Raw genomic sequence first — 25,158 nt, forward strand, 5'->3', positions numbered from 1 at the left:
TACCAACCCTCCATATGCAGATATCACAACTCGCAGGCTGAAGCAAGGAGAACTCAAAAGCAATTGCTAATGAAGAAGATCAAGGATTGCACCCTTCAGGGTTGTGAGGATTTTGGTTTTCTTTACATTTAGTCTCAATCCATCCACCATTAATTATGGCTTTTCCAACTGGATCCACAAGACTTCCCACCCACTGGCCTGTGATCTTCCTGCATTCCGTGTCAATGCACGTGTTTCATGAGCCTGAAAAAGACTTTATAGATTGGGATCAGATATATGGGATGTTTTCTTAATGTACAATTACTCTTTATATAAGCTCTTTCTTATACACATATGTCTATGAATTTGTTTCTCGTGTCTACTCAAACTAACACAAAGACAAAGCCAAGCTTACTGCCATCAAACCAACTCCGACTCACAGCAAGCAAATCTGCTGCACAGGATCTCTTCGGAAACCTGAACAGCAAGGAGGTCGCCGTGAAGGGCTAAGGTTCACCTGATCCAAGCCAAAGCACGTGCAATCAACCACCTCATCGGTGGGAGTAAGCTGGACAATGTTAGGAGGACTGCCCAAGGAGTCTCGGTGGAGAACAGTGAAAGTGCACGGACTGTCTTGAGAGAAATGCAGTCAGACGGTCTTTGGACGAGAGGATGGTGAGGCTTCACCTCACATACTTTGGACATGTTCTCAGAAGAGACCAGTCTCTGGAAAAGGAAATGGCCTTCTTCCAGAGTTCAGAGAGAGAGAGAGAGAGAGAGAGAGCCTTACCCTGCATTTTCAGGTAAATAATAGCATTTTAGCAGAGAGATGAGCGAATGCATTCCTCACTGTTCTCATCTTTGCCTTGTCAGTCTCTAAGCTATTTCTCCAATTGTTAATACTATATGCTCAGAGGACAACAGACAATAAAGACATGGTCAGAGTTGGTACATGTAAAATTGTGCTTTAAAAGAAGACATCATTCTCTAACACACCCACCCCCCCAAAAAAGGTAAAATGTTGGACTATGGTAAATAAAATTTAACAATGTACTACTGGGATCTCATAGTACAGAATTAACATATACAAACGAGAGTAGGGTGAATTACTAACCCTCCTCCCACAGATATAGTTCTTAATCCTGATTACCTCTATTTTTTTTTAAGTTCTCACTTCTAACTTTTCCTTCTATGCTCTATTTTCCACCTTTCATTTTCGCATGTTTACTGTTGTATGGATCCACCATTAAGGAGCTCCTCGAGAGAATTAGAAATGATACCCCCCACATCACTCAGTAGGGAAGTACAGAAACTGATATATAAAGGAAACCTCATTAAGAAGCCCCTTCCGACACTGCTTCATCTCCCCACTCTTTCTTTCCCCCAGAGTGAGAACCAGCTGCTGGTAAGTTATGCACGAAAACGTCCAAGTTCATAGCTCATTCCGAGCACATCAAAAACTTAGAAGTTAGGTCCAATCACCCTATACAGCCGGAGGACTCTGCACTGGGTCAAGGCTGCTTATTGTTCTGGATCTGAACACAACGGAAACCTCTTCTCTACAGAGAGAGGACCAACCAGCAGACTCCCCTCCTACCAGAACTGCGCCTCACTTGAGTGGCCTCTGTTTACTTCTTTACTTAGGTTTACGGCGTGGTGGGGCTGTTAGGTGCCATCGAGTCAGCTCTGACACATAGTGACCCCACACACGACAGAACAAAGCACTGCTCGACCCTGGGCTGTCCACACAATCATTCCGACGGCTGCAAAATGTGTAAGAGGCAGTCTTTCTCTCCTTGCCTCAATGGAGGGCTCTGGCCTTACTTCTTCCCATACGGATCAGTATGTCCTGCTAGCAGTCCACGGTACTGCCAATGTTCGCCAGCACCACAATGCAAATCCATCTTGCTTGTGGCCATAAAGAAGAGAAGCAGGAATCATCCGGGCGCTCCTGGGCATGGGTGGGCACAGTCAGAGGCAGCTGTCTGGGTTCAACACCGCTGCTCCCAATGGCCTGGCAGACCAGTTCAGCTGGCTGGGCCTTTACAGAACCACAGACCTGAGATGCGCCAAAATGAGAAGATAATCCGAATCAGGACTCAATTCATTGCAGTATTGTCTATAATCATCGGCAATTTTTAAAGCGTACTCTGGGTTGGGGGGGGGGGTGTCGAGAAACAAACGGCAAAGATCACCTTTTGAAAAAATGCAGGTCATTTTGGTTGATAATGAGAACAGCCTTTCAAAGCAGCTGGCTGAAGATGGCCCGGCTCCCTGCGGAATGCTTTTAGGACAGACCATTCCCAACATCGCTGCCGCTCTGCCTCCTGCCCGAGCCCGAGCTGATTTGACTGCAGAAGAATATGGCAACAGGCAGTGTTTCCCACCCCCAGGCCAGCTCTCCTGCGCCACACCACCTCCGCCCAATGCCAGGAAACGTAGAAGCACAGGAGGGGCAGTCACATGTGTAAAATGTAAACGGAACACAATTTTGACTGCATTGTTATTAGATCTGAGTGAATTATGACTCCAATTTTAAAAAGATTCAAGGGTCTGTAGATGCACAAGTAAAAAGGCAAAACTACACTCATAATGATGTCTAATTTTATAAAATTCTTCTCTACCAAAGGATTCGGCCAATTATATATTCCTGAAATATACTTCCACCACTGCTTTCCTGCAGGCTCTGAAATTTCATTTAGGAAATGCAATAAGAGCAAGTAAATCCCAACTACTAGGGCAGGTCTCAGTATGTACCCCCACAACACCCCCTGAAACTGTCCTTTTCCAAAGTACTAAGATTAATAAACCAAGTCTGTACATATTAGGCTGCTTGGAAAAGTAAACTTTAAATAAACCCACCCAAACCAAACCCAAGCCCATCAAGTAAATCCAGACTCAAAGCAATCCTATAGGACAGAGTAGAACTGCCCCTTTGGGGTTCCAAGGCTGTAAATCTGTACGGGAGAAGACAGTCCCATCTTTCCCCCAAAGAACAGCTGTTGGGTTCAAACCGCAGACCTTGTGGTTAGCAGCCTAACACCCAACCCACCCAAAACTACAGGAAACCCACTGACACAAAGTCAATGACACGGTCACCCTATTTGGGTCTCGGAGCTTGTAAATCTTAATGGGAGGAGGTAGCCCCAATAGTCTCTCCCTCAGAGCGGTTGCTGGGAACGAGCCTCTCCTCTTGCACTTAGTCACCCAACGCTTACCCAACAGTGTTACTAGGGGTCCTCGGCCACAGTGCCCCCAAATCTCAACTGCTACATAAATAAACTGGAATAGCAAAGAGTTTGAGATCGTTACTAAATACAAAACAGATAGGCTTCTCTCAGCACCAAGAAAGACTGACAGAAGGTATCTCACTGAAGACTGTACTCTAAGGCAGTTGGTTAATATCCTGAATGTAGTTTTCCACGAGGAAAGCAAGTGTGATGGTTAGGGATGATTTCGATTAAATACTCACTCCTGGCCTGGCAACAAAGTTGCAGCCTAATGACACCTCCTTGCTATCATAAACCTTTAATGTAAGACCAAGAGAGACCAAAGAGAGGGAATTCTCTTTGGACCTTGACCTTCTGCTGACTCAGGATTTTATGTTTCCTCCATTTCCTGTGGCATCATCTGCTCTTTCAAGAGCCATCCGTGGATTATTAAAGGTGGATTCATTTGGCCGACTTTGGACCTCTGCATCCACCAGCCTGTGCCCCCTGCTGACTGCTTTATTATCCTGGTCTGGTTCCTCAGTTTCCTGTTACTTCCTGCTCATCAGTTCCAGGTGTCAGCAGAAGCCTGACTTAAGGCGGACTGGACTTACACCGGTTTCTACCACTGTATAAACCATTTCTTCATGTAAATCTCTTTCTATATATATAACACATGCGAGCGTCACTGGCTTTGTTTCTCTGGGGAGTGCAAACAAACAGCATCTGAAGGCAGCGTGCAAAGCCCGCAGGGACTCCCCCTGAGCAGGCTGTGCTCGCAGAGGCAACAGAGGGCCACTGAGCACAAAGGGCTACTGACAGCCACGGCTGGATGAGCGTGGCGCTCGCTGCCCCATCTCGTCCTCTCCGTGGGCAGAGGCACTGTGCTAGGCTGGCATGGTGTTCTGGAAGCCCACAGGGGCTGCACAGAGGAAAGGAAGCCAGCGCTGTCAGCTGGAGGAGGGGAAGGAGAAAGGTTCAAAGGGAGCATCTCATGGCTCTGCCTAAGCTGTGAAGACCTGACCAACAGTAACCACTACAATCAAAGTGGGATCTGGTGTGGGCAAGTGGATCCTTAAGAAAGGGGAGGGGATTGGCCAGCTCTCCCCTGACTTACCTCAAAAATCTGTCTACAGGCAAATTTCTCCCGCGCCAAACTACCAATGTCACCACCCCCAAGTGCCTCTGTTCATTCATCAGCAGTAGTCAGTGCTCACTATCTCCGGCACCAAAGAAAATGGCATTTCAACCTCACTGCTCAGTCATGCCAGGCCCACCTCCCAAGCTCTGCTGCCTTATTAAGGGAAGTCCCTATACTGTGCTTCAGTGGTGACTGTTTGCCTTCCTTTCAATAGTAAACAACAAAAAAGCCAAACTTATTAGGTACAACTGATAAATTCTGCAGCAGTGCATTTTGTCTTCCATGGACCCAAAATCAATGCTCATGGAAGCAACCATCAAGAGATCCAAAGATGCACTGCGTTAGGTAAACCGGCTGCACAGACCTCTTTAGAGGACTGAAAAGCAGGGACGCCACTTTGAGGGTGTAGGGGCGCCTGACCCAAGCCATGGTCTTCTCCACCTCCTTACATGCACATGGAAGTTGGACACTGAATACGTAAGACTGTAGAAGAATCGATCCATTTGAATTGTGGTGCTGGAGAAGTATACTGAAAATACCGTGGACTGCTAAAGGACAAACCGACCTGTTTTGGAGGAAGTAAGGGCAGAGCGCTTCTTCGAGGCAAGGATGTCAAAACTCCCTCTTATATACTTTGGACATATTGTCAGGAGACACCAGCCCCTGGATGGAGAACGACAGCATGTTTGGTAGGTGGAGGTACGGCCGAAAAGAGAGAAGCCTTCTTGTTTCCATGAGGAGTGCAGCCTTGGCCATCAATGGGCATTTCCACTCTGTTCAAAACACTGGGTCATTACGAACTGGAAGCCACTAAGGGCAATGGGCTTTCATTTCAGATATAGCTGGACGATGACCAAATGTTTGCATGGCTGGAAAAGACAAGCATCCCAGTTTCCACCTGAGCAAGGAAATTTCCAGATGATTTTGAGGTCACATTCCAAAAAGCTTGACACCCCACCCCACCCCTCTTTATAAGGACATTTTTTTCACATTGAAGGTTTCAGCCACAATCTACCACCAAATCAAGTGCCTTTACTTAGCCAACCATCATTTCCCTTGGCCAATTACAAGGCATCATCCATCATCATTCCGATGGCACTGCTTCCTCTCCCTTCCCATCCAAACTGGAGCTGAGTGTTACTGGAGACACGGGACTACGGGAAGCTCCGAGTGGAATTCACGTGTGAGACCGATTGACTCCCACACAGGCAGAGTCTGACAACGGCCAAGCAGAACACACATACACACAGAGACAGAGAGAGAGAGCGCGCAGAATTAAAGAGCTATTTAGAACAGGAACTCAAGATAATCAGATTGTTGTCTTGCGCAAATAGGAACAAAACATATGCCTTTAGAAACCGCAACAAGCATCCAATCAAGGTTCACATGCACCACAAGTACTGTCTATTAAGTGAGTGAGTTCTTGGCTTCCTCTCTCTCTCTCTCTCTCTCTCTCTCTCTCTCTCTCTCTCTCTCACACACACACACACACACACACGTTCTACTTCAACGCTGGGTTGTTATTTTCGGGGTTTCAGATGCTGAATGGTCTCAACATATGGACAGATTCCATCTATCGGTTTATAGATAGATTTGGGTGTGAATGGACACTTCCCTTCCTCCTTTTCCATATGGACAGAGGATAGCTAGATCAGATTAAACAGAGATCGATAGAAATAAATATGGAAAATATCCAGAGACTGGAGGGGGTGTGGGGAACAGAAAATTATTCCATTTCTACAGTGGTAAGATTTCTGGTAAGCAGGACCCGCTGGAATGAAGTATTCACTTTGAAAACAATGTACAAAACTTCCTTATAAACAGAGGTGTCAGACTCTGTATATCAGGTTTATCATGAGAGGTTGGGGGTACCTTGGGATCCTCACCCAGAAAACATACATAAAATAACACACAACCAATAAACATACTTTTTCAATGAAATAAGTCTTCTCAATAGCAGCTAGAACAAAGACAGAATCCACTCCACAATCAGAAAGCATGTGACGTTGTAGCCCCTGGGGAACTTTGGCACCCAGAAGTTAAACAAAAGGAACAGAAACAGAGGGAGTTCCATTTGATTTAAGGAAGGGGCAGTGAAGGCTAAACAAAACCATGTGTGTGTATATTAATCCATAGGTAAAACGTTTAAATATTTTTAGCGCAATTCATACAAGAATGGAGGAATACAAGAATTCTGAAGAATCCCCACCCCCAGGCAGTCCTGGGGCTTTGGGGCTTGGCTCAAGGGGAGTCCCGCTGAGACATGGGGGTACAGTGAGTGGTGTGACCCTTTGCTGGGCATGCCTACACAGTAGGGTAAGCTGGGCTCCTCTAGGGTTTCCCGTGTGGGCTACAATAAATTTCTTCCCTTTTGCTTAAAAAAAAACAAAAAACAACGAAAGAATTCTGAAGATACCCCAAACTTTGTAAAGAGCGTTGATTGATTCTGTGTGATTGATCAGAAGCCTATAAGCGGTGTTCACCTTATAAATCTTGGCAGAGACATCCAATGCAATGGGAAGAATCATGGGAATTTGATCTGGTTTGAAAATAAATGTGCGAAAGAAACTTTGGCTTTTTGCTCGGTGACAAGCATGAGATTCGGTGCCAAGGATGGGGGATGAGGCTGGCACAAGCGAGGCCCATTTTCAATGGGATATGGACTACATCATATGGGACATCTGAAGACCAGGAATGGTCAGACGGTGAACGTTTTGGTGTTAGGTTCTCATAATCCTAATGCGACATGGACAGGTGAAACACAGGCATAAAGCATGTAAAAATACACTTTTCTTGTTTGTGTGTTTAAATCTGTCAATGTTTTACTTATTGAAGTGCAGCCCTTTGTTTTGGGTTTCAAATCTAGATAATGAGTGACCTCTTCCCACCTATGAGCATGCAGTGCTCATGATTTGAGAGATTCTTAGGGGTTCTGGTTTTGTACATACATACATAAGAAAAATTGTTCTGTGCTTGTGAAGTATCCACTATAGTCAAAGCTGACCCCACAAACACATATGTATGTATGAATATATGTATACATACACATGTATACACACTAACTTGTTTTTGTTTATTTTTTTAAGAAGTGAAAGGATACATGTGTACACGCATGTATAAATATGTACATACATACACACCCATACCTTTCCAACTCTTAAAAAAATATCCATGGAATATATAGTCAAGAATCTTATAAAACCACTGTCTAACCCATTGGTGGGTATTTGAAATGAGAGTTCTTGAGAGGACCTTTCCCTGGGTTTAAACAGGCGCAAGAAGTGCTTCGGCATACAGATGTTCCGCTGACATTGGTCTTCCCCGGAGAGCATGGCCCTTCGACTCCCTTCCACCCTGGAGCTGAGCCTGGCCATGGGGATCACCGTCCAGCCCAATAATGGACAAGCCTGTAAGGGGGGGCCCAGCACACTGAAGACTGTGCTCTGAGCAGGCAATCACGTGATCCCAAGGACACGGCATTTGTCCCCAAAGAAGGGGTGGGAAGGAAGGGGACTCAGTGGAGAAGAAGTCAGGCAGGAAGTGGAAAGAGTAACGTTCCAGTGAGGGGCTTGCAGCTGTCGTCTTGAAACGAGCGCCAACCGAGCGAGTTTGCTCTGTGAGCTTGCACCCACATCACACTGAAAAAGAGAAAGCAACACAACATGTGTGTCTTTGGACTGTGCACCGCAAAACATACGAGACACCAAATTATCAGCTCTCGCTTTCTTAAAACACACACACACACACACACACACACACGCGCACACACACACGATGACGCCCGGGCCCCGAAGTTCCCGGCCATCTGAGTGCCACATGCCTTGAGAGAGATCTAAGGCAGCCCCAAATTAAACTAGATCCCGTTTCTTTAAGGTCCAGAGCTGAAAAGGCCTGCCAAGCGCGGGTGGTGAACCGGTATCCCTGTGATCTCCCTCGGAACACAAAAGGGAAATGACATGCTCAAATGAAAAATCATTTCTAATGGATGACAGGAGGGCTAGTCTCTCTTTGAATTCTAGCTCTTGGGATGGGGGAGGGGGTGGGTCGAAGTGGGAGGAGAGGAGAAGGGGGGTCGGGGGGAAGTCCTGAGAGAAAAAAATAATATACTCTCAAAATCCCCAAACACCTTTACAAGGTAATGGTAGGACCAGGGATGGAGGGGGGCGGGGCGGGGGCAGTGGGAGGGATCAGAGGAAAAGGAGGGCGTAAAAACCTCACAGGCAAGTAGAAAAAGGAGAAGATTCTCATTTTCTACAAGCTCAGAGGGAGCTGGTTTCTCATTTAAATCAGACAAATGCTAAGAGGTCCTATTCCAATGCTGGTTCGTGGCCCAAAGCACTAGGGCGCCAGGCATGCAGCAGGCCCAGCTGGGACTCTGGAGCTCACCGGCTGGATCTCAGGCCTGCTTTCAAGCAACAACTTCCTTCCTCCTTTCAAAGACGTAAATATTGGGAGTCATAAAGGTGTCTATGTGCTGCCTTTCAACGTTCAAATGGAACTTAATTAAATGCATTATTCACTGGGGACCTGGCTCAACTTAGACCATCAGAAGAGTAATGTGAAGTTCTCATTTAGTTTATGTGATTTCTAGGAATTTTTATTAGATTTGTGGCTGATATTTTCCACGTGTGACGCAACCTACCAGCACGGGCCTATTAAGCTGGGACTCTTAAAAGAGAGAAAAGAGAGAGAGAGAGATAGGTGTGTGTGTGTGTGTGTGTGTGTGTGTGTGTGTGTGTGTGTGTGTGTGTGTGTGTGTGTGACTAAGGACAATAACTCAGTAAAAGCAAAGGTTTGGTCCACTGAACGGCAATTTTAACAACAACAACAATTACGGGTGCATACACAAAAGCAGTAACAATCATAACCACGTCTCGCTGCCGTGGGGTTGATGCCGACTCATAGGACCGTAACTGCTTACAGGATTGGAAACGCTACAGGTTTCGTGTAGAGCAGCGAATGTTAACAAAAGTGTCTCAATGCAAGGGCGGAGCCACGTTCTGGTGGGCAAGATGCAAGAGTTCACAGGCAAAAGGCACCTGAGCTGCCTGCAAAACCTGGCCAGAGGTAAGGCGGCAAAGGCCAGCAGGGGGCAGGCCAAGGGAGGTGGCCCTTGTGTGCCCCCTGAAATCGGGGCTCTTCCTGCAGGCGATGGCGAGCGAGTCACTGTAGGATGCCCGGGCTGACTGTGGCTCGCCGAGGTCCCCTGTAAGCAAACCCACATGGCACAGGGCAAAGACATCTGGCGTGGTGCAGGCCACACGTTCAGAAGGCCATCTGATGCCCATCAGCAGTGTGTAGGCATCAAAGAAAGGGCCGGGTTTCTCATGTAGACAGAGGCTGGCAGGTGCGGAAGAGAAGGCTGCTCCTCGGCCTGCTGTGAACGATAAGGAACTAAGCGTGTGGAGTCAGTTTCGGACGGGCAGCCAAAGCCTAGAGCACGGACGAGACGGTACAAGGAGGGTCCCGGAAAGAGGAGTGGGGGGGGTGCCGATTTCACGGGGGTGCAGAAGGGAGATGATGCGTGAGGATGCATTCTGTAAGCTGGACCTCGGCTGCACTGTATTTTGCTTTGATGAAACATCCCTGCCTACCCTGCTTATCGAGAATCTCCCGGCTTCATCTTCTTATGAGCAGGCCTATATGGTAACGGGTGTGGGCGCAATGACTAGGGCTTTCGGGGACACAGGTTATTAAAACATGTCTGCACATAGATTACTAAAAAGCAAAGATGGCACTTGGAGGACTGGGGTGCGCTTGAGCCATGTGAAGGTATTTTCCACCGCTGCATCTACACGAAACAGCGGGACAAAGAGGGAGGGAGGTGGGACAAGAAAGGATGGGCTGGAACTGTGGTGCCGTGGTTTGAGTGTGAGTGACTAGATTGTGGACCGCCTGAAGGGTAAAGACATCTGTCTTGGAAAAAGCACATTCAGAATATTTCTTAGCAGGGACTGTGGCCAAAGTGGGCCTCACGTTCTTTGGGCACATCCTCAGGAAGAGGCCAGTCCTGGAGAAGAAGGACGTCATGGCGCTTGGTAAGTCAAAGTCAGCAGAAATGAGCAAGACACTCAATGACACGGGGCCACACCGTGGGCTCCCAGAGCAACGACCCTGCAGGTGGCACAGGACCAGGCACCGTCTCACTCTGTTGGGCATCGGAACGGACTCACTGGCACCTCACAATACAGATGCAGTGCAGCCCATGCCCTTGAACTAGAACCGCAGTCAGTGAAAGCCTTCTTTACCCAAGCCTGTGAAACAGACGTTGGCCCGCTCCCCAAAACAAAGGGTAAGAAGGGGGTCTCCTGAGAAGCATCAATTTCCTGCAAAAAAACCCAAAAAAAGGACGCTTCTGGTCCTATCCTCAGCGGCCTGTCGAGATCAGAGTGGCTGAAGACGATGCATCCCAGTCTCTGAAAGCTGAGCATCCCACCAACGGTTCTCAACAGACATCAGTAAGGCGTTTGCCTCATCCCGTGGGCAGACAAGAATCCAATCTCCACATATCTGGACAGGTGTCTCGATAAACATGTAACAGGCCTCGGACCTTCCATGTTAACAACTCTGCCCCCTACCTGGGCAATGCTGTCTAACAGCTGTGTCTAAGCTGGAAGGGAGCCGCAAACGGGCCGAGCATAGCTTGACTTTCTAAAGCAAGGGCTATTTTTCAAACACTGAAAGATAAATTGCTAAAATTGTACAAGCACTTACGTGTCTATTAAACTGTTTCCCGTGGACACTCTTTAATTTAAGGCTATTCTGGGAATGGGGTGTCCGTGTCTACTGTCAGGAAACCAGAATCAATGTCAGGAGTCCTGAAAGAACTAAACTCGAGGTCTCGGAAGTGCGTTTCTGCATGAAAACAAACAAACAAACAAACAGGTATGATAAAAAACATACCTGTCACCTACTTTAAGACTTCACTCCAATTTTCTTTCCAGGGCCCCGTGTTTTGAAAGAAATATCATAATTTACCCTAAAGTCAAGCACTGGCCCAGAAAGGGGTTCTTCTCGTGGGAAGAGGGCAGAGCTTGAGAGCTGGGAGGCCCGTCCTCAGCGCAGGGCATGTAAGCCAGCGGGCCCACGGTTCTGACTCCTCGGACCTGGCAGCTGTGGGAGCTACGGTGGCTAAGGCGGGGGGAAGTTACACCCAGCCCCGCATCCCGGGCTCATGTACATCCTCTGAAGTCTTGTTTGATGACTCAGTAGCAGCCCATGAAACCGAAATGTAAGTCTTAGGAGTCTTCAAAGCTGGATCAGCCCTCCTGGCCTGGCCTGGTCCGTGCCTGCTTTATGAACGACACGGACAGTCTCCCTCTCATCTCGGCAAGGCCCAACATTCACGAGACCCGGTGAACAGCCTCCTACACTTCAGACTGACCCTTCACCCGACGCTCCGCCCCGGCCAGGCAGGCCATCTGGCTGCACGCTGCCTCCCAGGCCTAGCCAGCACTCCAAGCCCTCCCTCAGCTGGGCACCTAGGATGCTGTAACTCCTCACTCTACACCCTGCAGAGCCTGCTCTCAGCTCCACAGCCTTCCTGGTCCCTGTCATTCTCAGTCTGGACACCGAACACTCTTAAGAAAACCACAGAACCTCTCTACCGTCCTCCTGCTCAGAAATCTTGCTGGGTTTCCTCTCATTTGCCCCGAAGGCCATGCCCCATCTCCAGAGCTGCACACCTTCGCACCAGGTTTCCATCTGTAGACGTGTCAACCTTCTAGAGCGGTGGCTCTCACCTTCCTAAGGCTGCAACCCTTTCCTACAGTTCCTCATGCTGTGGTGACCCCCACCCCCAATCATAACATGATTTTCGTTGCTACTTCATAACTGTAATTTTGCTACAGTTATGAAACGGGCGACCCCCTGTGAAAGGCTCGTTCGACCCTCAAAGGTCATTCGTGACTCACAGGTTGAGAACCGCTGTTCTAGGGGGAATTTCAAGATCCAAGAGAGTGTCACTCACCCTTGTAACCCACAGCGCACTGGAGCAGCACGCTGCCGCTGGAGGCTAGGGCAGCAGAGTGGGTAATTCAAGACCTGGCGTCACCTGAGCTGCTTTATGGCTGTGTGTGAAGTCACGTGGCAGTCATGATCTCGACGGATTGCCTGTTTGCTCCTGGTCCCTCAAGTCAAAAAAAATGTAAACCAGACTTCTTAAATTTGGGTTATTAAGAAGCAATCTGTAGGAAAATGCTTTAGAGAAGTTGCAAGTTGCAAGCACATAAAATAGCGCGATGACTGGAATACTTTGTGCACTGCTTATTGGGGAAGGGGAACCCCGATCGTCTTTCTACAAAGGCAAGGCTGCTGGTAAAGGAGGAGGTCTTTGCTACAGGCGCCTGAAGACAAAAGCCCAAGAATTGATCTCTTTAGGTCCCGCCATGGCTTCAGCACGCGGGAGGAGGATGTGCCGACCAAAGGACTACAACTAGGCCTTGACTGCATTCTGCTCTGACCCTAATTTGTGTAAGCCAGGCTCTAATTTGCATAAACGGATCATTATACTACACACACATGCCAATGACATGAAACAGCTGGTGTAGAACATGCAATCTTTCTTGTGACTTGCCACTAACACAGTAACATTCATTCCCACTGCCCAACTATGAATGAGCTTTCAAATTTCGAGGTCATGAAGAACCATGTCTTGTACATACACACACACATGCACACACACAGTGTCTGCATTACTTCTGAAAAGCAGCAGGCAGTAAGGGATACACACCTACTCCCTACTTCATGGCTACCCCATGACCCACCATGTCCCCTAACACGATAATGAAAGATCGACTATCATGGTGGTTCTCAAACTGTGGGTCGCAACCTCTTGTGGGGGGGGGGGGGTGCGTCAAACAACCCTTTCATAGGGGTCGCCCGATTTATAACAGTAGCAAAATTACAGTTATGAAGTAGCAATGAAAATCATTTTATGGTTGGGGGTCACCACAGCATGAGGAACTGTATGAAAGGGGTACGGCAGGAAGAAGGTTGAGAACCACTGATTGCTCTGTGCCATTAACCAGGGTCTCCGCCCTGCATCCGGATCCAGGCTGAGGCACCCGCCACATTGTCAGGCTGCTGATGAAGCAGCAACTCTGCAGAAGGCTCTTGGTGATCCCAGGGCCGCCTCAGAAGGCCCGGGTTGCAGCGACTGAGGTGGGCTTTCAGGGAGCCCTTCTGTGAAGGACCCAGGAGTGACTGGATCCAAGAGAGGCTGGGGTGGGGGAAGTGGCTGCTGATGGTCCCCTGGTGGGCCACAAGCTGTCGGGGGAAGGAGTTTGGGGCTGGGAGATGCAGAAGCTGGACAGCCCTCCTCCCTTGAGGTACAGCCAAGTTCTCCAAGACCAGCAGTAGCATACAGGACAGCAGTAGGTGGCTAAAGAGCGTACGAGCATGGCAGCAAACCCTCACGGACTGTCTTGACCTGGCCCTGCCACTTACTCAAGCACTGGGCCACTCACTTGCTTCTAGTCCAGCCCCCGGGCTCCAGGTTCACTCAGGGGCCGGCCCCGATGGTAGGGCCTTGGAAACCAGGGGGTCAGCAGTGCTGAGTGTTGGAGCTCCTAGGATCCCTCTTCCTCTTCCTCCTCCTCCAAGCATAACATCACTTTTTCACATGAACTAGCCTTTGGAGTCTAGCCATGTCAGTAAGTGAGGAGTGGGTGGAAGGCTGCCTCGCACTGCATGAGCAAGGCAGAACAACAGCCAGCTGGGAGCTAGAAACAGAACTGTCTAAGCTGCAAGCCCAGGGCCTTTGGATCACATGGAACGGGATCAGGCCCACTGGATACACTGTGGGGAAGACTTCACACTTTTATTTTGAGTTTCTAAAGTCACCAGAGCTGCCAGCCAGTCACAGAGGCCGTTCCAGCTGTCCCTCCAACATGGGGGGCCACTAGCAACTCTGACACCGATGAAGAGCCAAGTGCTGCTCCCAGGCTACAGCTTTGCCAATGAGAGCACATCCTGGGTGAGAGCGGCCAATGAGGGCCGGAAGGGAGAGGTGACACACCTCCTGTGACAAGGCAGGGGTGAGCCAAAGAGAGACAGATTGAAAGAGGGACACAGGAGAGTGGCCTGGCAGTCTGGAATCAAATGGCACACTGTGCTGTGGGCTTGTCAGCGCCATACACGCATGAAGACAGGCTTTTAAAAGCCAGGCACTACCCACCACTCTGCCCTGGCAGGAGCTGCTCGGGGGCTGACAGACCTCGGGGCCCAATCGCTGCTGCCCGGGACCACTGCTGCTGCGGGCCCCAGCTGCGCCCCTCTAGTTGGGATATAGACGTTAATCTGGTCATAGGGGCCTTCACAGCAAAGGCGGTCCCCCATCAGAGACAAAGTGCCAGGAGGATAGTCTCCCAAACTGGGCTCACTGTTGCCATGCAAACCTTCTCCATCACAACCCTTCTCTTTCTGTACAGCCTGTGCAATTTTAGGGACCTCCTTGTGACTTTCTCACAGCGCCTCCCCCAGAACAGGGCCCGCAGCCTGACTCAGCCAACCTCACAAGAGCTCAGGCCCCGGGGCCCTGCATTCACCCCTCAGACCCATCCTCTGAAGAGTGTTAGTATCAGTGGTTCCTGAAGCAAGCGGCACATCCTTGGGGGTGGGTGGGTGCTGGAGCAATGCAGCAGATGCCTACACTTTAACCACGATGGTGGGCTACAGTACAAAAAAAAATTTTATTGGGGGCTGGGAGTGAGCCCTGAGTAATAATTTTTTCTGAAAAGGGGGGAGTAGACCAAATAAATTTGGGTGGCTATCATTTAGATCTTGTGGCATGGAAGGACTCCAGGCCAATATATGGCTAACGGGCTCTCCTGTCCAGGCAGAGGGAAGCTGGTCTGAGGACAGTCGGGACTGGAGTGCTCCCACAGGATCTGTGAGGAAAACAGGGAGTAGACTCACTGTGGGGCTCCTTTAGGCGGGAGCCAAGAATGAGGGTGTCACAGGGAGAGGGCAGTTGCTTTCCCCAGGTGAGGCTCGTGGCAGTTTCCACCTGGCAAACAGACATGTGTCACGTTGGCCAAATGCCACTTAGAAGGTAGTAACTTGTGGTACCCAACTCTATGACCGCCATGCCGATGGCCACCAGGCCCGGGGAGCCTTCTTCCCACACTTCCACACACAGGGTCCGGTGAAAACAGAGATTCGGCTCCAAGCGATTAAGGGCAGGCTAAGGAGTCTTCACTTTTCCAAAGTGTTTTGATAATGCCAATGCTGGGGATCAACAACAAGAAAAATCTCCCTGTCAACCAGTCGATTCTGACTCAGAGCAGCCCTGTAGGGCATGTCCGAACTGCCCTGTGGGCATCTAACAGTAACTTTTCATACTGGTAGAAAGCCCCGTCTTTCTCTCACGGTGGTTTCTAACCACGGACATGCAGCTAGCAGCAGCACTTCAGGAAGCCACTGTGCCACCAGGGCTCCCGTAAGAGCCACACTGGGCCCTGCCCTTGGCACTACCCACGCCCTCTTGAGTGATGATAGGTTGGGGGCACAGATTACAAACTCCATCACAGCCCCAGCAATGTTGGTCTGCAGGGAGAGCGACCACTGCTTGAAACTAAATGAGCTCCTTACTGGTCTTCTGGATGCCTTATTTATTCTCCGGCTGCCGCACTGCAGCCGCAGCACCCACTGTCAGAGTGGCAGCCTCTGGGTCATGCTCACCATCGTCACCCTGGATCCTGAGACAGGGCCTGGCCAGAGTGGACACTGGACGAGGAGCGCTGACCCAAAGAAGGACTAAAGCAATGGTTCTCAGCCTGTGACCTCGACCCCTTTGGGGGCCGAATGACCCTTCCACAGGGGTCACCTACGGTGATCAGAAAACACATATTCCCGATGGTCTTAGGAACCGTGACACCGCTCCACTATCCGTGTCCAGGCAGGTCCACCCACGTGCAGATACGCCCACATGTGAGTACCGGGCGTGAAGACCGTTACCCATGCTACACTATGCTTTAAGACAAAACTTCGGGCGCAGAGAACGTGAGTCTGCGCTTCTGCCTGTCCGTAAGTCTGGCCCTAGCCCACGCAGGGTGTCTCAGCTTTTTGTGATGGCCTCTGGCAACACACACATCGGAAAGCCGGCCCCCAACTTCCAGGCCACGGCCGTGGTGGACGACGCCTTCAAGGAGGTGAAGCTTTCGGACTACAGAGGGAAGCACGTGGAGCTCTTTTTCTACCCTCTGGACTTCACCTTCATGTGCCCCACAGAGATCACTGCTTTCAGCGAGCACGCCGATGACTTCCAAAAGTTGCGAGGTGCTGGGGGTCTCCATGGACTCTCAGTTCACCCACCTGGCTTGGATCAACACTCCCCAGAAGGAGGGAGGCTGGGGTCCCCTGAACATCCTCCTGCTGGCTGATGTGACCAGAAGTTTGTCCCATGACTATGGTGTGCTGAAGGAAGATGAAGGCATTGCTTACAGGGGCCTCTTTATCATTGATGGCAAGGGTGTCCTTCGTCAGATCACGGTCAATGACTTGCCTGTGGGGCGCTCCGTGGACGAGAGGCCCTGAGGCTGGTCCAGGCTTTCCAGTACACGGATGAGCACGGGGAAGTGTGTCCCGCCGGCTGGAAGCCAGGCAGAGACACAATCAAGCCCAATGTGGATGACAGCAAGGAATACTTCTCCAGGCACAACTAGACCTACGGACGCGACTGGACAAGTTTGGGTCTTCTCTTCCCAGGAAAGGCCAGCCTGCCCCCTTGACAAACTCCCTCATCTGGGACCTTGGAGGACTGGGATAAGGTCTCCTCATGCCCCTGGGAGCTAATGAATGTGACCCCACCCCCTTTCCTGATGTCCCCCCACCGGGGTACGGGCCTAAGGTGACCAATAAAACACTAGGAACAGGTGGGAAAAAAAGAAAAAACTTAATTTACTTGTCATTAGAAATAAATATTTCACATTATATAATTACATATTGTTTTGTGATTAATCACTAAGTTGCAATTAGGTTCCATTCGTAACAATGAAAATACATCCTGCATAGCAGATATTTACATCTCGATAACAGCAGCAAAATGACAGTTATGAAGTAGCAATGAAAACAATGTTCTGGTTGGGGGTGCCGACAACATGAGGCACTGTATGGAAGTGTCGCAGCATTGGGAAGGATGAGAACCACTGGACTAAGGGAAGGAGAGCATGCGCCGTGGAAAATGGGTGCCGGTCCGCCCGTCCCAGGCCAGAGCCTCCTCCCAGACAAAGGCGAGGAGCCTAGAATTCCTGCCAAGGGCCCAAGATGATAGAGAACAGGCAATACTCAGCACCTTGTCGATTTTATTTGAGACATTTAGTGTACTATGCCCACAATATATATGTGTGCGTGTGCATATATGTATGTGTGTGTGTGTCACACACACACAATGGAAAAGAGAATATTTTTCTGCTTCCTTCAAGTGCCATGCTGAACCTTCCTGGTGTGGGAGCCCCTCAGAGAGAGGGAGGAGTCACCTCCGGAGAGCCAGTCTGAGCCTGGCCGTGCAATGGAAACTCCGCCAGGCCCCAGAAGACCTCGATGAAACAGCGAAGGAGAAACTCCAGCAGCCTTGGGCGAGGTACTAACCCATCCTCAGAACCCAATCACTCGCCAAGGCCCGCTGGCAAAGCTCCCCAAGGTCTCGCAAAATTAGAAAAGGAACACAATTACAAATGCACGTTCCTGGGACCGCAACAGAGGAAAGGTGGTGGCACCTGGGTCTCAAGGAGCCGCGTGTGAGCCACCCCCCTCCCCCCCCGCCAGCTCAGAGTCACCAAGACGGCCCCCTGTGACCTGCAGAGACTCCCATGACCATATAGGCCTACAATGGCATCCGAGTGTCTGTTTCTTATAGCGGAAAGTCACTTAAAAACGCATGTTGGGGAGGGAGACAAGCCAGGTATTCATCAAGAGATGATCAGGTGAACAAGATGAGGCTCTGCTGCACACATGCCCGCGCCTAAGCCGTGAAGGCACGGTGCCAAGCGGAAGGAAGCCGGGCACAAAAGGGAAGATAGTGTAAAACTCTGGAAGAAGCAAGCTTAGGGTGACAACAGAAGGTGAGGGATTACTGGTGGCTGGAGCGAGGAGGGACGGGGGGAGTTTTAAACTCAAAGCAAATCAAACCCCTTTCCGCCACCAGAGAGCTAAACACACGAAATAAAATTTTAGGGAGTCTTCCCTCCGCCAAACTGTTCGTATCCATCCTTCGGGTAGGGTCTATACCTGGGTACGTGACCTTCACAGCTAAGCTTGGAGAACAGTTATACTGAGGAGGTGACATGGCATGGGAACGCAGACACGGTGCCTGTGTGACCCTGGATGGATCAGTTCACCTCTCTAAACTTCTGATAGTCCTACCAGACTGATAACTAACAACAAATAGTAAGTTATAAATGGAAAAGGAAGCCACTCCCGTGGGGACAATTTGACAATGCGTACCAGGGGTTCTTGGCATGGTGCCATGCATGAAGTGAGCACTCAGCACGCACCAGGTATTCATGGCATCACCTCTTCGCATGCGGGGCGGACATGCTGACCACCCACTACTTTGGAGGTAAAATACTGAAGGAGAGAAAGCTCGAGTCTCTGGTGAGCAAAAAACCAGGGCAGCTAGAGCAGTCAAAGCAGACAGCCTCATCTCTTTCTGGAAGACTCCACGAGACGTCGCGGGTTGAGGGGTGCAAAGGAACGAGATGAAAGAGAAATGCCACAAAGTGACGCCAAGGTGGGGGCAGAGAGGTCGGCCCACTGGCCGGTCATGGCGGCACACCTCTCCCCTACGGGCCAACCTGCCCATCCTTTCAACACCCACTGACCTACGGAGGGCCTGAAACCTGCCCTGATGCCCAGCCTCAATCACGCTGCGAGGAGCTGCCAGCTGGACACCCTTGGAAAGCTGGGCAGCGCCTGCGATGATGAAATCCAACGTCCAGAGGGATGTGGGTAAAAACTGTGTTTGCTTCTCCGGGGGCCCTGAGTAAACAGGCTGGAGTCAACCCTGACACGGGTGTCACCGCTGGGGCAGGGGCAGTGTGCCGGGCCCTTGACCATGGCCCACTGGAAGCGCCGACCGCTTCGCAGCTGAGTGCACGGTCTGTACGCAGTAGGCCAGTTCCAGCTCGGTCGCCACTGCCAAGGAGACTGCCGTTGCTCAGGCACGACGGCAGTTCCTGACGCTGTGTGTCTGGAAGCCTTGTGATTTCGTGAATCACGAGCAATTGTTACAGCAAGTAATTAAATGATGGAGCCAAGACCTGTGATTTTCCCAGGCTTTTCACAGCAACAACCATCAGAATTCCAAGTGCCATTTAACCGCGTTCCTTCTCAACACGCTGGCAACGTTGATGTTGTTGTCGCTCATCCAGTTGTGCTGTTTATAAAATACTCGATTATGGCCTTTATAGAAATTAGATGCTGCTCGGCGGCTTCGCGCGAGAGAAGTCTGGAGGAGAAACCTGGGCCCTGGAAAAGTCTGGGGCAAGAAGTGGACCTAGGGCGGCTGGGTCCTCTCGTGTGCATGGCTATCTTTGGTTTAATAACAACTCAAAATGTCCCATTTTAAGGCCCGAAGTACTAAAATAACCGGACTATTGTTCTTATAACCTTTTCCAAACCGAAGAATGCATTATATAAATTTCACAATTCCCCTAAGTGCCTTTAAAATTACAAGCAATTTAGACTATGATTCATGTACCATACTGACTGCATGCAATTTTTTCTTTGTGCTTCGCATCTCAATTATATCTTAATATTATGGGGGCTGAAATGCATTAAATAAATCATATTTCACAGACTCCTGGTAAAGTAGTAATACTTACATGCATTTTAGAAGAAATTGGTCTGAATTATAAATGTATTCATAATGTCATTACCTTTCTTTCCACACCGACGGAAATATTAGGCAGCGGTGCCTATTCGAAGCGACCGAGCGCCCCTGTTAGCAAACCTCATGTGCTGGTGCCCCGGCTGGCAATTAGCTGTGTTAGTTAAGACAAGCCAGCATTCACAAACAGCCATTTACCCGAGCTATAAACCGACTCATGTAATTAGTAAAACACTGTTACTGATTAAGATTTAATGTGGTGGCTGGTACTTCTACCCTGTGAGACAAAAACAGACGGAATGATTTCTGGCTTGTCAAAGGGCACCGCCTCTCCGAGCATCTTCGGACCCAAAGGTGTTTTACTTCCGAATATATTACCAGGAGAGAAATCCACTCAACACCAGTGCCGATGAGCAAGCCCGCACCCAAGTCCCACTAGGATTCTGCAGGGAGGAAGCCAGGCTTGTGGGAGGAATGGCTGGGCTGAGGACTGCGGTCGGGCAGTGGAGAGGAGCCTGAGGGCCCTCGTGGTGTCCCAAAGGGAGCTGCTCCCGAAACAATGGCGCGCACACATGCACACACGTGTGCGCACACACACGAAGAGGGCACGCCCAAGAGGCTGAAGTCCGCTGAACACAATTCCCACGAGCCACGCCCAGGAAAAGCGATTGACAAAGGTGAGCCAATGGGACTTCAAATTGTTCATGGGGGAAATTCTACCATTGTTTGGCTCCATTTCTCCCCCAAACTTACTGGGGGGCCCTCGTAAAGCAGTACTGAACTGTGCGTTTTACAGAGATCCTGTGTTTTACACAGGATCAAAGTGGCAAGAGCAGAGGAAAGAGGTCACAGGAACCGTGAGGGGCGGCTGAGGCGTACGAGTCGGGGCTGCTAACGGCAAAGTCGGGGGTTTGGAACCACCTGCTGCACAGCGGCTTTCTATTCCCGAAAGGGGTTTACGGTCTCAGAAACTCAGGGTAGGTCTACTACCCTGTCCTGGGCAGTCACTGTGAGTCAGCATCGACTCAGTGGCAGTGCGGTGCTGTTCATGGGGCGGGACAACTCGGGAAGGAGGGTGACAATGGGTACACATCTCAAAGAACACCATCCCGGGCATCTCATCAGATATGGAAAAGCAGGAACAGCTGAAGAGGTGAAATGGTTTGTTGTGTATGTTCTCAACAATAACAAAACCAAAACTTAGAAGGCAGCTCATAAAAAAAATCTCTATGACCTCACAGTAAGGCACAGGCCGGCCTTCTATAAAAAGGCGGGCTCAAAATTCTCAGCACATGCCTTCAGCGATGGGAGGGGACGGGAGCCAATACTTTGGAGACATGCAGGGCATGGTTACTGGTCTCTCCAATGCTCACACGAGAATTCGCTGTCGTTTTCATGTGCATCCTTCCTGACAACTTAAAAGGCCCTGAAAACAACAACGTTGTTGTGCTGTGCGTGAAGGCTTCCCAAGCAGGCTGGTTTCACATTGGACAACGGGTCTCTGCACGTTTTTTGTAGCGTGGATGGCACGCACCACAAAGAACAGCGCTCTTTCCACTTCCTGTCTGCTTTCCGTTTGTCCTTCTTTCCTGTCCATCCCTCTGCTCTGAGCTTTTTTTGGCCCGGGCAAATGCTGCCCTTTTCTGATCTCCCTCAGTTGGTTGTGCTGCGGAGTAGGTGGCTCTCTGGTGTTGCTGCTCACAGAACAGCCTGTCTACAGTTTGGCTGAGAGTTCAGCCAGTGGGAAAATGTTTAGTTCCAGGCCTGCAGAGTGACCCAGGGCCAGTCTTACGAGGATCTGTGTGTTTGATTGCTTGTTTTTTTGTTAGTTTGCATTGTATTCCGGGTTTTTCTCTCACTCCATCCATAACCGTCTAGTCCTCTCTGAGTAGTCAGCAGCGGTAACTGGACACCATCAAGTTCTGCTGGTCTCAGGGGGTTATAGCCTGAAGTTCAGGTAGTCCATTAGTCCTGGGAACTAATGGTTTCTGTGCATTTAAAATTTTCTTTTTTACTCCAGAGAGAGACCAAAAGTAGCAACTTAGAAGGCAAGATTTTAAGATCCTAGTCGCTACTCCCAAAAGTAGAACAGAGAACACGGCCGTGGGTGAACTACTATGAGTCAAGTGGCCCAGATGTCTCCAGCAGACAATGGGCCAGAGCCTCCAGGCTCAGGAACTCATTCCCACGGGGTGTTTGGTTATGGCTAAGAATTCTGCCTGCCTGTGCCTCTGTTTGCTTTATCATCCACATGGGATTGTTCGCAGCAGGCACACATGCTTATAGAAATACTGGCTGCTAAACCATTACCCCCTTTGCCTCCTCACACCTGCTTGCCCACATTTCCACCTGTAGACTGGTCTCTATTTCTGATAACGCAGGAGGATATGCGATAGGACGACTCTTGCTGTTCGTACCTGAGTCTTCCTTTGCCTTGGCGACAGAACGTTGGTTGCCTCCACGCTTTATGAACTCAAGTCTATTATCTAGTGATTGTCCCTGCTCCATACTCACGCCTTTGTAATCATCAAAGCATCTTTTCTACCCATGTGCAGCCCTTTCCTTTTATTTTTACAATGCTAGATTCAAACAACATTTGTCCTTGAGAAGCACTTTTGTGTACGCCATCTCCCATGCTCCCATGGTTGGTGTTCATGATCGTTCTGTGAAGTAGGTATCAATCACCTCCACTTCACAGAAGGATACTATGTCAAGGATGTCACATGACTTATCGAGGACATAAAGCTCATGAGAACAGGAATACACGCCGAGTTGCTTGATTCTAAAGCCAGCATTCTTTCCTCTCTGATAGGTGGTAAGCAAGATTCACCTGTTTCCAAACCCAGGTAAAAAATCCAAGCAACTCATCAGGAAGTGAGCATGCCCAGTCTGGAAGTGGGTTTTGTTCCTGAAGGAAGTTTGTCATGTGGGTCCTGGGAGTCTGTGTGTTTTCTGATAGAAGGGGGCTTCCACGCCCAGGCAACCTCAACAGGTTCTTAGCCGATTCATACGACAGCTGAACGTGGTCAGAGTAAGATCCGGACAATCTCATGGAGACACAGTGAACTCTGTCCTGTCATTTCTTAGGGGAGAGCTCCCCGGGGGAGGGGGGTGATGACATAGGATGGAAGCAGGAAGGGAGCCGCTCGCCCGCTGTCCTCTCGTGCCCGAGGAGGAGGGTGCGATCAGAGCCTAGCAGAGAGGACGGCAGGAATGTCCCAATGAGGAGTCGCAGCTGTGAGACCTCAGGACAACGTGGGGGGCAGGGAGGGGGGAGCCGCACTGGGCTCAGAGGAGAGGACGGTGTGTATGCACCCTGTGTGCCTGTGAGCCCGAGACTGGGGCTGGGAGTGTATGGTGTGCGTGCACAGAGTGCCTGAGCATGTGTTTAAGTGAGAGAGTGAGGGGACATGAGAGTGAATAAGCACATGTGTGTGTGAGTGAATGCATGCATGCATGCATGCACAAGTGTAAGTGATTGTGTGTGCACACATCTGTTTTGTGTGAGGGAAGTGATTTTGTGAGTGTGAGTGACTGCAGGTATCTGAGAGTATACAGGTAAGTGATTCTGTGAGTATGCGTACATGAGAGTGACCATGTGTGTGAGAATATGTATATGTGTGTGGAAGTAGGCAGGTGATTGTGAGCATCATTATATGTGACTACGTGCAAATGTGTAACTGTGTGAAAGAGAGAGAGAGAGAGAGAGAGAGAGAGAGAGAGAGAGAGAGAGAGAGAGAGAGAGAGAGAGAGAGAGAGAGAGAGAGAAGGAGGGAGAGAAAACCCAACAGCCTGGCCCTTCACTGGCTCAAAGGCCAAGCAGTCAGTGAATTTGCACTGTTTCAGTCCTAGGAGCTATTGAGGGCACCTACTTATTAAAGACTCCTGTAAAGAGGTAGACGTGAAGAAAGGAAGCAAGAAGGTGCACTGGGCACAAATGTCAAGAGCCTGGTAAGAACCTTGCGATCGCATATGCATCATCAATGGGGGAGGGAAGGGCCCCCAAAAGCCTTACAGATGCAGAGAACAATGGAGGACGTGGTGGCACCGTTTACAGTGATTGCCATCACGCTATCTTCCTTGGTTCAAACGGATTAATCCAAACTTCTTTTCCCTAGCGCCCAGCAACCAATCAGCAGTTCCTATGGGCCTATTTCCTGGGGAGTGAAACTCTCAGGCCCGCAGCTCCAGAAACGTATCACGTGGAAAATTACCTCCATGAAGACGCTCGCTATCTAGAAGGTGTGAGTGATAGGAGGCAAAAAACATCATACATTTGTCACTCCCATTAGCAATATTAGTGCTAATGAGAAAGTACATGAGCAAGAACATACACCTCCTAATTTGAATGTGTTACAAATAAAGACTAGATTAGTCACAGCTACTCAGATTAAATTCTAGCACTTAACACGGAAATGCTACATGAGGCAACGTTTATGGTGGGTTTGCAGTACAATTTCAGCTAATTACAGTGTTCGAACCATTTAGCACCTCTCCGCGCAGGGAAGGTAGACGTGTTTGCCTGTGTGCGAGGCAGACTGCTCGGGTTTTAGGTGTAACTCAATTACCTGCCGTCCCTGGGAAATCAAGTGCTCAGTTTCCACTTCCCCCTCCGTCCTCTCCCTGGCCCTGTGGTTCAGGGCACAGCCACGTGCCAGGGAGCACTTTGCGGGCATCCTCCTCCCAGGCAGCTGGATAAGAGCAGGGAAGAAGTGTGTCCGGGCCCTCTCTGGGGCTTTCAGGACAAGCCAAGGCCATCACCGGCAGATGCAACACCACGGTACGTTGCTGCAGTCCCTGTGTTCCTGCTACATCATGTCTCTCCTGCCCACACAGACCCCCCCCCCTAAAATGCCTGTATCGTTGTCTCCTACTAGTCAAACTCCACTGCTCTAAGAGGCTGTAACATCTCCCCAAAACTGGGTGGGGGAAAGAGAGATAGTCAACCTGGTTAAGACATAGACAAGGGGCGCTTTTCAAAATGTTCACGGAGAAATGAA

At 49.7% G+C, this 25,158-nt stretch overlaps 1 protein-coding gene and 1 pseudogene across 3 annotated transcripts in view; one reads left to right on the forward strand and one right to left on the reverse strand.

The window, feature by feature from the left end:
- Positions 1 to 25,158, reverse strand: part of CHCHD3 (coiled-coil-helix-coiled-coil-helix domain containing 3) — a 289,840-nt gene that overhangs the window by 126,951 nt on the left and 137,731 nt on the right. The gene's annotated exons all lie outside the window — the stretch shown is intronic.
- On the forward strand, positions 16,401 to 16,994 carry LOC142456582 (peroxiredoxin-2 pseudogene; annotated as a pseudogene).

Source organism: Tenrec ecaudatus, chromosome 9 (assembly GCF_050624435.1).
Source record: "Tenrec ecaudatus isolate mTenEca1 chromosome 9, mTenEca1.hap1, whole genome shotgun sequence".
NCBI lineage: Eukaryota > Metazoa > Chordata > Mammalia > Afrosoricida > Tenrecidae > Tenrec > Tenrec ecaudatus.